The 12318-nt window shown below is 37.0% G+C and overlaps 1 protein-coding gene across 1 annotated transcript in view; it reads left to right on the forward strand.

Moving 5' to 3' along the window:
- The first annotated feature begins 1119 nt into the window (after positions 1-1119).
- The window catches only part of beta-Spec (spectrin beta chain), a 75058-nt gene continuing 63859 nt past the window's right edge, over positions 1120-12318 (forward strand). Inside the window, exon 1 of the mRNA XM_011302733.1 lies at positions 1120-1154. The gene's annotated coding sequence lies outside the window, so the exon portion shown is untranslated. The remainder of the gene's footprint in view (positions 1155-12318) is intronic.

Here is a 12318-nt window from a genome sequence, read left to right on the forward strand (position 1 = left end):
CGGCATAAAATTATCCATCAAAAACGGTTGATTCCAATAAAAAAAAACTGTAAGAAAAGAATAGAAAAATAAAAAGCGAAATGCAAGCGATTGAATTTGCCAAAACATATTCCTTTTATCTAAAATTACCGGTTTTTTCATTTCGACAAATTGTCGATCGTATTTAATATTTAAAAAAATATTTCTCATGGTGATTATTATCAAGGAAATAATAAATTACGGTCTGAGATTGTTAACGGCGCCGTCAAATAATTGTCCAACAAATGCCAAAAGTGGTTTGAGGCACTGAAATAAAACGAAAAAATTAATTAAACTCGTGGAGAGGAGAAAAGGAAAAAGGGAAAAGGGTAAAAAAAAGTGGAGCTAGAGTTTTTTCGCGTTACCATATTCACCCGAAAAAGTACTCCGGGTATGTGTAGACAGGGTCTATGTACGCTAGATAGAACCGGTAGAAATGAGAGAGGACTCTGGTACATGACAATGGGGACAGTTCCGGACAATAGCTGCGGCAACAATCAAATCAGTACTATCAGGCCCCATCCCATTATCCTTTGATCCGCGACGCGCCTCGCTTGTGGGGCGGCAAACACTCGCTGATTGCCCCCCTAACCCCCCCTCGAACCATCCCCTTACCACCCTCCGCCACCTCATCACCCCCCCGGAACCCACACCCTCGTCTTCCTATACCTCGTCTTCCATTTCTCGGTGTTTGAACAGTTGAGAATTGTCCTCTTGTGAAATACCGCGCGTCAAAATGAGCAAAAAACACATTAGAGACAAATATTTCATTGGAATTACCGATTTTTTTGGAATTGTCACATTAATATTATTCAATTCATATTTAACATGAAATTAAAACTAACATTGGAAATTAATTGGGAGGGATGAATTCTAATTTTAATAATAACTTGAAGATATTAATTATTCAGTATTGAATATTAATATTAATTTGAAATATTGCTATGAGGTATACCCCGAGAGGGCATGCATGCTGGATGAATTATTATTAATGAAATTAAATTAAGAGGTACATAAATTTTGTCTTTTTTTTGTGAGGGCATTGATGATGATGGATCATTGACTTCAGCATGTTCACTCATCTTTTTGATTTTGTTCTAGGTTTCACGGAGAGCTTTCGTCAAGAAGGGCGTTTGGTGAGTCTCACACATGCATAATAATATCTCGTGAAATCCGTCGACATTAATCACCGCGAATGTCAAAAGACACTGCGACCGTTTACATTTTCACATAGATCTGCGCATAATTAAATTGATAACGAAAGCATTCGTTATGAAAGCAACACCGAAACTTCGTTCAACTATTCAGAATTGAAATAAATTCAATTAAAATTTATTATAAAAATTCCGGTTGTAATAGAAAATTCTTTTGAAACAGGAAAATGTTTTCCCATTAAAAAGACTTTTCCTTTGAGTCTCAGGCTAAATTATTATCAGGATTTTTAGCCATTTTCTTTGTGAAATGCTGTCGATATTTTATCGTCCTCCCTTCCGGATAAATTTTGAATCCCGTGTGGGGATACACTTCCATCAAAATTGTCATTTGAAATTGTTATCAGTCCCGTCAAGAGTTGAAAACAACAGAGCGCATCAAAGAGGTTGGATGTGAATTGAAATCAATTTTATTGAAAATTTCTCGGTACGAATGATTGGGTACAGTAAGGGAGATACTGTCACAGACAGAAACCAACGTAAAGCCGAATTATCAAGCACTCGTCACCGGAATTAATTCCCGTACAGAGAAATTCTGTTGAAAATGTTGAAAAAACCGGTGCGTTCGGTCCATTCCACGGAAGTTTCACCCTCGATCATTATCTTTACAAATGAACATAAATATTCCGTTCAGGTTTATTCTAACTATCACTTTTCCTAAACTACATCTGCTACATTCGAATTTGTAAACATAACCAGTCGCGTGCCGTTTCGAGACAATTCTAGTACTTTTAAAAATTGTAGAAGCTCTATAGGTACTGGATATTGTCACCTGTCACTGCACGCACGTGTACCCAGTGACAACAATTATTATTTTTCTCAAGGAAAATTACTAACTGCAAGAAAATCCACATATTTTAATGGAATTCTTCCTACATATCTGCTTGTGCCGATTTATTTGACGGAAGTTAATGAATTAATTCAATTTATCAGAAGATTTTTTTCTATGTACACAACTTCAATTGAAAGTTAATGTGATTGATAGTAATCGTGTGGTAAACTGATAGTTCAGGAATTTTTATACTAGTGCTTCTTTATTTTTCTTGACGTGTGGGTGAAAAGGGGATTTTTGGGGGTTTGCATATGCTGAATATGTTTAGGAGATTTTTTAGCTAGTGAAAGTATCTAGGTATATATGTATATAGGAAGGGGGACAGATGACATAAAAGGGGTAGGGGGGCTCGTGCCGGCTGTTTCCGGTTCATCCCGATGCCTGACCCTTTACACTCATGGCAAGAAATAGTCAGTAAAAATTACGGAATGCGGAGAGAATTATTGCGTGAAAGTCGAGCTGATAATTTGCTCACCGATCTATTCACGAACATTCTAATTGCGATATAATTTTTCCGAGGAAATTCAGATAATCATTGTCGGGCGTTCTGTAAAATTTCCTTCATGTTATTTCTTATAATTGTTCGATCCGTTGGCCAACAATTGCAATAATTATTTTTCGTCATGACGCACATCGGTTTATCTTAATTACCGACAGAATTTCTTGCCGGTGTCGCGTGGAAACGTGCGACTGGTAGGGTGATTTTTACGGCTGGGAAAAATAGGTGCGGTTTGATTACGATCAGAATTATCGATTATCCATTGTTCCAATGTCTCTGTTATCAATCGATTGTCTCCCCATCCTTGGGAAATCATCGTTTTCCGTGGGAAATCATCATTCAACATTAATTCCAAGAAGTGATTCCAAAAATATTTCCAAAATTATGTCCAATGAAGCATTTCCTGGGATTTTCAGTGGCCAGAATTTTGATTGATCAAATGAAATTTAAACCATGACCTGCTCGTAAAATATCTCGAGATAGTCCTCGGTGTTTCTTTTAATTCATTTAGGGCCTGTGAATTTTCTTGTACACCCTCTGGAACTCTTCTCCATTGTGCACCAATTGAGGCTCGTTTAGCCCTGGGGGTTGCCGACCAAATTGATTTCAATTGGTCCCGGGGGCGATTCTTCCCATAATCGTTTACATTCTCAAACTCACGAAGAAATATTTCGGCATTCAATGTTTCAAAGTCCCACGGAATCATACGGGATCATTTTAGTTTTTTACCTGACGCCTTTTTCCAGTTGTCCCGGACTTTTTTTTTCATCAATAGGAACATTTTTATTTGAATTACAATTTTTCTTCGTTTCGGGAGTGATGCATTGGGGCACCCGTATTTCGATCGGGATTTATCTCCCCTTGAATCGATTTTTAATGATCATGAAATCTTGAGTTCGTTGTAAATAAATTCCTGAGAAATTACTCATACGCTATTTAATTACTCCAATCAATTAATTGGTTCACTACTAAATTCACTAGGTCTTCATTGATAAGTTGATTCCCAATGTTGTAGTTAAAAAATCGTGAAGGGCCTATACTATTAGAAATCGTCGGGTTAAATTTCGTTAAATATTTTTTTCCGCATATTAATTTCCGTATTGTTTCCGAGCAGCGTATATTTCCGGTTGCATGAGATGTAAAATTGTCCACGCGACAAAGGGTTGTCCATGATGGAATATCCAGTGAAATTAAACCATTGACCCTTGCTAAAAGGCCTGACACCCCGCCGACCATGATCCTCCATCATGTCCGGTAGACACGCGCAAACAATATAAATTCTGATTTTTTTTTCCCGCCTTTTATGGAACTAAAGACTGACCCCTGAGGATAACCATATGCATAAATTTATCCACTCCCAACATTTTTTTATTCCCATCAACAAACAATTGCTCAGCCCCGAGCATCAAAAAATCATCACACGTAAATTTCAATAAAAAGATATCGAAATAAATAATGATAAAAATTCGCGGATACACACGAGATATCGAAATTTTAGTGAGAACGTTTTCTGGAGCTCTCAATGAGCTCGACAAAAAAGGTTCTGACAAAAATTGTGATGAGAATTGAAGTTTTCCTGAATTGTGCGATTTTCGTGGAAAATAGTGAAAATCGGTTTGAAGGATTGCCCGTTTTGATATTGAATCGCTATAATTCGATTGGAATTTAATTGAAAAATCGCCTGGGAATTGATTCTCAACGCTCACAACAGTATCATGATGGGATAAAAGGATTATCAAGGCTGAATGTTGTTGACGAAAAGGGGCTCGTCCTATTCTCCCTCGAGCAACCCCTTCTGGTTGCCCTCGCCACACCGACCGGTGACACCCTATATGTTTGAACACATTTGTTGATAACCCCTTCAATACCCCACGTATCACATTACCCATTTCACATCACTTACAAATCGTCTCCTACCTTTACCTATCTCCAACCGGTTTCTAACTTAATTCTCGAAGAGAAGTACAATATTTAATTAATCTGCGCACACACTGAGAAAAAAACATTTCATTCGCTAAATATATTCACTCCCTCCACTCAAGTCAATAATTTACAATGAATTATCAACCGCTTCTCGCATTTCCTGGCAAATTCAGTGCAAAACAAAATCTGATGAATACATTCCGAGAATTTTCAAAGAACTGGTCGATAAATTTTGGAGAGAAATCCTAAATGAGCGATTGGAGATCGAACGTTTGGTTGAGTGAAAATGGAAAATATCGGGAGCTCGTAGTAAATCCTATCGATTACAAAAGGTCAGTTTGAAAATGGGCCACTCGATTTTGACAATGAACCGAGCGATTTGGTCTTTTCTTCAACTTCATAGAACTCCTCAATACATCATTTTGGTGTTGTCGAGTGGTGGATAATACTTTCGAGTCTAGGGATTTGATTCAGAAACAGCAAACTGCCAAACTTTGGCACGCGTTTCACATCTCTTTACAATTATTTTGAAAAACCGAGGTTTACAGAAATAGCTGTTGTGCTGTCATGGGATGATCGACGGACATTCTCATTTTCCAGCCGCGTGGCATATCCTTTTTTTGTTGGCCTATCGTACGTTACGAGTAACTTTATACTGAGCATATGGGGATGTACAAGGTCTGATGATCAGTTTATAATGGGAGACCTTCGATTTCATGTAATTGGGAACCACTTACACGAGCTTCTCCTTTTGTTTGACAGCTTGGGGAGGAAAAATCTAACGTTTAGATATTTTTGTTCAGCCTATTCAGAACTTCATTATTTATTTTATTGCATTAATCCATTATTTGCAGTACCATTCGTATTTTCAATTCAGAACTCATTTAATTTTGATGGATTTAATTTCTCAATCATCATTATTATAATTGAAACATCCACCTTCGATCCCAGATTTAAAAAAAAAAATTGCAATCGGAATATTTTTTTCAGATTTTCAAAAAATTTCTGGAAAACTTTTCAAAAAATATTCCGATTAAAATTTTTTTTTTACCCAGAATCTTTTCTCGTTTAATTCATCGGGATTTATGGAGAGATTTCATTGTAATATGAGACTTGCCAAGGGTTAATATTTTCCTCAAATTTTTCACCATTGAATTGTGAAATCAGGGATTTATCTTGCCGTGTGAACTAGTGACTCGCATCCCGGAAAAATCCAACCCGAAAGCGGATCATTCATGTCACGCATCATTGGGTTGTCAAGCCGCCCACATGTATTGATGTCCTGACTATCGAGTTATCTCTTCGGATTCCCATGGAACCGTTACTAGAAAAACTTATTTTTTTGTCCTTCGCCCCACGGAATCGCACGGAGAGAAATTATTCCTATAATTACCCTATCAGTAATTTTTCCTCGCATAACAAATTTTCACTTGAATTTTTCCAAAAAAGATATGATAGCAAAAAATAATAATTGATGCACCAACAAATGACCCAAGTATATACGCTATATTAAAAAAAAAACGTAAATTAATATATTTGACTCAAGTATATATTTTTTTCCGGCTGCAACTTCTGAATGTTATATTATCATTATTGTGGACGACTGACGAATTTATTTATATCTTCATGAGTATTTAAAAAATGCTTTTTCGTCGAAAGCATAATTTTTTATTGTTATCGGGAAATCGGATATACACTGAGAAAAAAATTTTCTTTAGCCAAGAATATTTGCTAACCACAAGAAAATATATTTTTGGCATTAGTAAGTCTTATGGGAGTATTTACACAGTGATCCCCAGGTTTACTAGTAGGAAGAAAATATTCTTGGCAAAAATAATTTTTTTTCTCAGTGTACTTGACTCGGGAATATTTTTCTGGGTAATTTTTATTGAATATTTTTCTCCGTGGAATACAACGAAAGATGCGGAAGTGCACTTGAAATCTCGCAACAATATGCCATCACACTTAGAAACTCCCTCTAAAGTTGGTTTATTCATAGGAATAAATGTAGAAATGAGACACTTGAGGACTCAAGTGAGGCTATAGTGTGTTTATGGGGTGGCATCGTGGATTGGTAGCGTATTGCTCTTCACCACGGGGGGCATCATGTATAAACGCCTTCAACACAACTATAGTACCATAGTGCCCCCATCCTCACCCCTTCTCCAGAATCTACCCTTATGTATAATACCAAACGTTTATGTATATCCATGGGAAAATATTCTTTAAATATTCTTTTTACTTCAATCACTAGACGATTCAGTTCGAGGTCCCAAATACCTCTTTGTCGGATTATTATAATCTCCTTTCAACCTCAAGGAGAAAAAATATTTAAAATCTCATAACAATTAATTGGCGACTAATTAAGAATTTCTTGAAAAATACCGATGATTATAAGTTCCGGTAATTCCATTAGAATCCACAGAAAAAAGTCAAGTTCTGGTAAATAATTAATTAATCATGTCAAAAATTCGATGTTTATATTTTAATACATCAGAATCCAAAAAAGGTAGCGACATTTTTGCTCGTCCATTCAATTTCGTGATTTTATTTTTCAAACAGTAACGAATAATAACAATTGATTTTTGAGAGGGAGAGGGAAAAGAGTTGAGCTGATTAATTCATAGCCGCATAAATATTGAGACGATAAAAAGGGATACAGAATGAAAAAATTTTGGCCACGTGGTGATGCCACCAGGTGGGCATTTTCGGTCACGCACTGAGTGTCCGATATAATGTGATAACAGACCACTTTACCCTCCCCTAAATGGCCCACATTGAGTGCCAAAGGGATGTATCACATCGTTTAATTATTACCAATTTGGAATTAGCTAGTGACTGCATAAAAACCGAGCAATGCTCTCAATTCTTCCGTCAAATGAGTAAATAGAGGGTCAAGAGGATGTTTTTCCTGTCTCTGGGTGTGATCTTGGATCGGAATACCAACGGTACAAATGAATGGAATTAAGGGGCTTTTAAGCGGTAGACATCCAACAGATAGAGGGGGGAACTCCCTAGGGGATTCAACCAAGGGGGCAAATCGACCGATCGAGCGTTTGTGTGCGAGGGGTGCCTCTTTGATTGGTGTGGGAAGATTCACCACTGCCTTTCCATCTTTTATTCTCTTTTAATCTCTTTTTTTTTCTCTTTTTTGTTTTCCAATCCGACTATTGTAATCCCTCAAATTAAAGTCTCATTTTTTATATTAATTCAACAAATTATTAAAAATTCATCTCCGATTGGTGAGGAAAATAATTCGAGAACATAGTGGTAAACGAGAAAAGAAAATTACATTCTTTTTCGAGTCCAGTTTTCAGCCAATAATTTTCAAAATTTTTCCTCCCCCTCCGTTCTTTCGTGAAATTTATTCAACAATTTGCAGTCTCAATCGGTTTCCGCAATTATTTGCAAATTGGCGTGATTTTTGGAATTTTTAACATTTCGGTACGTCCTGGTGGTGGGTCGATTTCGTCTTCCGGGTCAAACCCTTCCCGGTCAGTCACAATATCTGGAAAATCTCGGGATCGATTTCAAAATTTTTCCCCGCCCCCTGCTCCTTTGTACAATGTATTCAATAATTTGCAGTCTCCATCGGTTTCCGCAATGATTCCCAAATTGGCGCGATTTTTCGAATTTTTAACATTTCGGTATGTCCTGGTGGTGGGTCGATTTCGTCTTCCGGGTCAAACCCTTGCGGTCAGTCACAATATTTTGAGGATCTCGAGCTCGATTTCCTTCCTCCCTTCTATATTATTGAATTAGGAAATTTCATCGTCAGTAACTTTTTTTTTCGGTCAAAGTATTCGCAGTAGGCGCCGTCAATCTGGTATTTAACATCGAAATGTAATTAATGGAGTATCCAAGGTATACATGGAGATCTGTTTATCTCGGTTGGGTGTCATAAACACGCCTCCTGTGAAACCCTCGGACATGTAACGTCCGGTATTGTCTAACAACGAGAGATGAGAATGGGGTGGGGTTGGAAAGCCGTGACAAAGGCCAAAGCCCCTGAGGTACAAAGCCAACATTAATACACACTGGAGTACCACCCTCCACAGCATATTCCTCTAGATCCTACCAGTTGATTTAATCCCTTGGACAAGTTGATCCCAATCCATCCGTGATAGCAAGTGCGTTTGAGAGGAGATCCTGGACTTGTCCTAATCATCACTACCCACTTACGCGCTCATTGTTCCTCAAATAATTTCAATTATCCTTTAAAAATATATCATATCATAAATTGCAATATTAATTTTTCAAGTACAAAAGTGTATTATCATGTGTATTTCAAGTTTAAGGTATATAGATTTGGCACATAAAATAATACATAATTAATTCGGGTATAAACTATGCTTTAATCAAATATATCTAATATACTCGATTCAATTATATATATTTTTTTTCGTGCACTTTATCATGGTAAATTTATTTTATTTATTCCGGAACAAGGCATCGTTAGAAGGTTCATTTAGTCTGTTGTTCATTTGGTCTTGTGATACATGAGGACACACTTGAGACGAGCTTCTTATGGTGTCCCAGGACTTTTGTTTCCAGACCATTCTTCCTGGAATTATTTGTCCAGGGTGCATTATGATGGTGTACAAAAGACCAATCGGTCTCGATACTCATCACAAGTACTCCATTATAAACTTATAATGGAGTAATCCGCAGGGATAGGAATATTCAGTAAAAGTTTCAGTTCACTTTTTGATTGGTGAAGATTTTATGCAGATCTATACCACGGAATTTTTACACGATACTTTTGGAATTGTCGGAATGTTTTTACCGTCACGGTTAAATATCCTGGTAACACATGTCTGCGCAGACTCAATCCCCTGTGCGTGTCTCTGGGGGCGTTTTTCACCCCATCCCATGGGGTTGCCGGTTAAATACCATCACAGCAACACCAGTTGCGCGAAGTTGTAATCGCTTCAATTACGTATGGAAATTTACTGATTCATCCGGAGAAATTTGGCAGTCATGTATATATGAATTTCGTATTTTTTTTTTTTAATGGTACGTCGTCACGTGGTAGCCCTCATGTGCCCTTTTCACGCATCAGTTGTGCGTCAGACGTACGTCATTAAGTGCGATTTATTGATTGGCCATTTACGGGGTAATCCTCTACCTGATTATCAACGGATTCACCGAAAAATGGAGTTCCATTCTCCCGGGTAAAAAAAAACATTGTAATCGGAATATTTTTTCCAAATTTTCAAAACATTTCTGGAAAACTTTTCGAAAAATTTTTCTTTTGAAACGAAAAAAATCGGGAAACTATAGAATTGTATTTTTGGGAAATGTTTTGAAATATTTTTCAAAAATTCATTTCGGAAATTTTTTTTTATCATTTTCTAGAAATTTTTGCGAATATTATTTTTTCTTTTAATTATACGGTTTTTTTCTTACTTTTTTGATTTTTCAATATTCTAAAAAAAAACCCATCTAAATCATTAAAAAAAATTTGCCATTAAAATTTATGAAAGATTTTTCAAAAATTTTCCCAAAAATAAAATTGTTTTGTTTTATGATTTTTTTTGTTTCTTAGAGGAAATTTTCTGAAAAATTTTCCAGAAATTTTTTGAAAATTTGGAAAAAATATTCCGATTACAATTTTTTTTTCACCCGGGCTCCTTTTGTTTGTCGTATTAATAATTATGTTGACGATCCATTTGCAATTTGGAATTGGATAATGGAAAATCTCAAAATTTTGGGACCCTAATCCATCGGGTTAGTCATTGATGACGTTTAGAAATTTTTTGATACTATGGAGTGGTCCATATGTTGATGATCGGAAATAGTGAAATGGAATCAATGAGATGAGTTGAATGGTTAGGGAGGATGCACGGACAACAGGGCATAAACCTTTTCACAAAAAGGGCCATGTCACTGTGCGGTTTTTTTCCATTTTGGCACGCGTACGAACGTGCACCCTGGGCCCTCTTCTCGCCCCCCGTACAAAAGAGGGGCCTCTCCACGAGTAAACGGATACCCCACAAAGCACTTCATTGTACGAAATTCAATACTCACTGAATACCGACGAACTTCATCGGGACATCGTAATGTCCTGTTTAGGGAAAAATTATTTTGCTATTAGTATTTTTTTTTATTGCTCAAAAATGTTGGAGAGAAATTTCTCGTGAAGTCGGTCAGGGTCATTTTTGTGAGATATTTTTCTTGCTGGTATTGATGGAGATATAAATTTATTGAAAGGATCAATTTTTGGGATCCGTCGGAAAATTCAATGAGGGATTGAGTGAACGTCTCTGGTTGAAATTCAATTTAAACTCGTATAATTAAAAATTCGGGTGACGTCATGTGGTGGATTCACACAGACTTGCGTTCATCGGGAAAATAACGATTAAAGATTGAGGTCACGTTTATTGATTTTCTGCTGTACGATTTTCTAAGAACAGCGAATTTTACTAGAATTTAAAACAGATGATGCCGTGGGGGTATTTACCTTGGATTTCGAAATTTCCAGAAACCCAAAATTTAAAACTTTTCCAGAAATTTAATAATTCTCCCATAATTATAAATATTTTTTTAATCAACGCGAAATTGATCGTTGGTCGATGGAAAAATTAAATTTACAAAAAAAGTCACTTCCCCCACGATTACATGTCACGGTGAATTAAATGAAATATTTCTCGGCGTGCGTGAGTCATTATCAGAGCAAGGAAGTGAAGATTGCGGGAATAGTTTTGACAATAGCCGAACACTGAGGGAATAATTCACGAATATTGTGTTTAGAGGAGAATCACCTGAGGCGCCACACACGGTGAAGGTAACCCAAAACCCTTTAAAGGGTGCAGAAAAAGGGCTGCCCTCTTATGCAAAATCGCGAGCTGCATGAGCCTCTCGCGACAAACATGCCACGACATAAAAGAAATCTCTGACCCTTTCAGGAATACTCGGATCATCTTTCTATTGACGCACAAAACCCATCGCGGAATGAATGGTGATGCCTGTTTTGTGAATAGATCAGAATAAATTTTCATTAAAATTATTTTCCAATTACACATTATTAATTGCGTGATTTTTCCTCCGATTCGAGTATAAAAAGTGCGGAATAACACAATTACACGATTTTTAGGAAAGGTCAGGGTAAATTTTGTTGAATATTGTTGTCCATGGAAAAGCGAAAAATGGGTGAAAAATTTTTAGACGTGAATTTATGGTCGCACGCGTGGCAACAACATTTGAGGATAGGAGAGAATAGCTTGTATCATATGAGAGAGCAGGTGAACCACGGGAACAAAACGATAATACTTCTGAAACAAATACATTATGATTATAACATACGGGCTGATTATCATAGCCGCGGACTTTCCACCGCCACATTATATTGTCAAGTTTTTATCTGCCCGGTATTTATCGACATGACGTCCATTGCCACGTGCCGTCGGGTTAATTGATATTTTTCATTGCTTCTGTTTGATATTTGATGAACCTCCGGAGTCATCGTAATTGGATTTAGCGCAGGGCATCGGCTTCATATGAATTTCTCCCCTTAGTTTTTCGATGAAAAATCGTTCATCTCGATTCTACGACTCGAACGAGTCATACCTGCAGGTTTATATATCGGGGATCTACCGATGAATTCGGTAATTGATTCGATCTGGGGTGTTGCAACGTCATTTTGACGCCATTGGCACGCGTCTCGTTAGAGGACTCGAGGGATCGAGACTTATTCACCTCCATCTGCGATCTCTACCCGATGACACCTAAATAATTCGATACACCGGGTTTCACCCCATTTTTATTGGAGAATTATGAAGTGGTGTGGAGTTGATAAATTTGAAATGAAAATATATCGATCCCTCAAAATATTA

This window comes from Fopius arisanus, unplaced genomic scaffold (assembly GCF_000806365.1).
Source record: "Fopius arisanus strain USDA-PBARC FA_bdor unplaced genomic scaffold, ASM80636v1 scaffold00029, whole genome shotgun sequence".
In the NCBI taxonomy this organism is placed as follows: Eukaryota; Metazoa; Arthropoda; class Insecta; order Hymenoptera; family Braconidae; genus Fopius; species Fopius arisanus.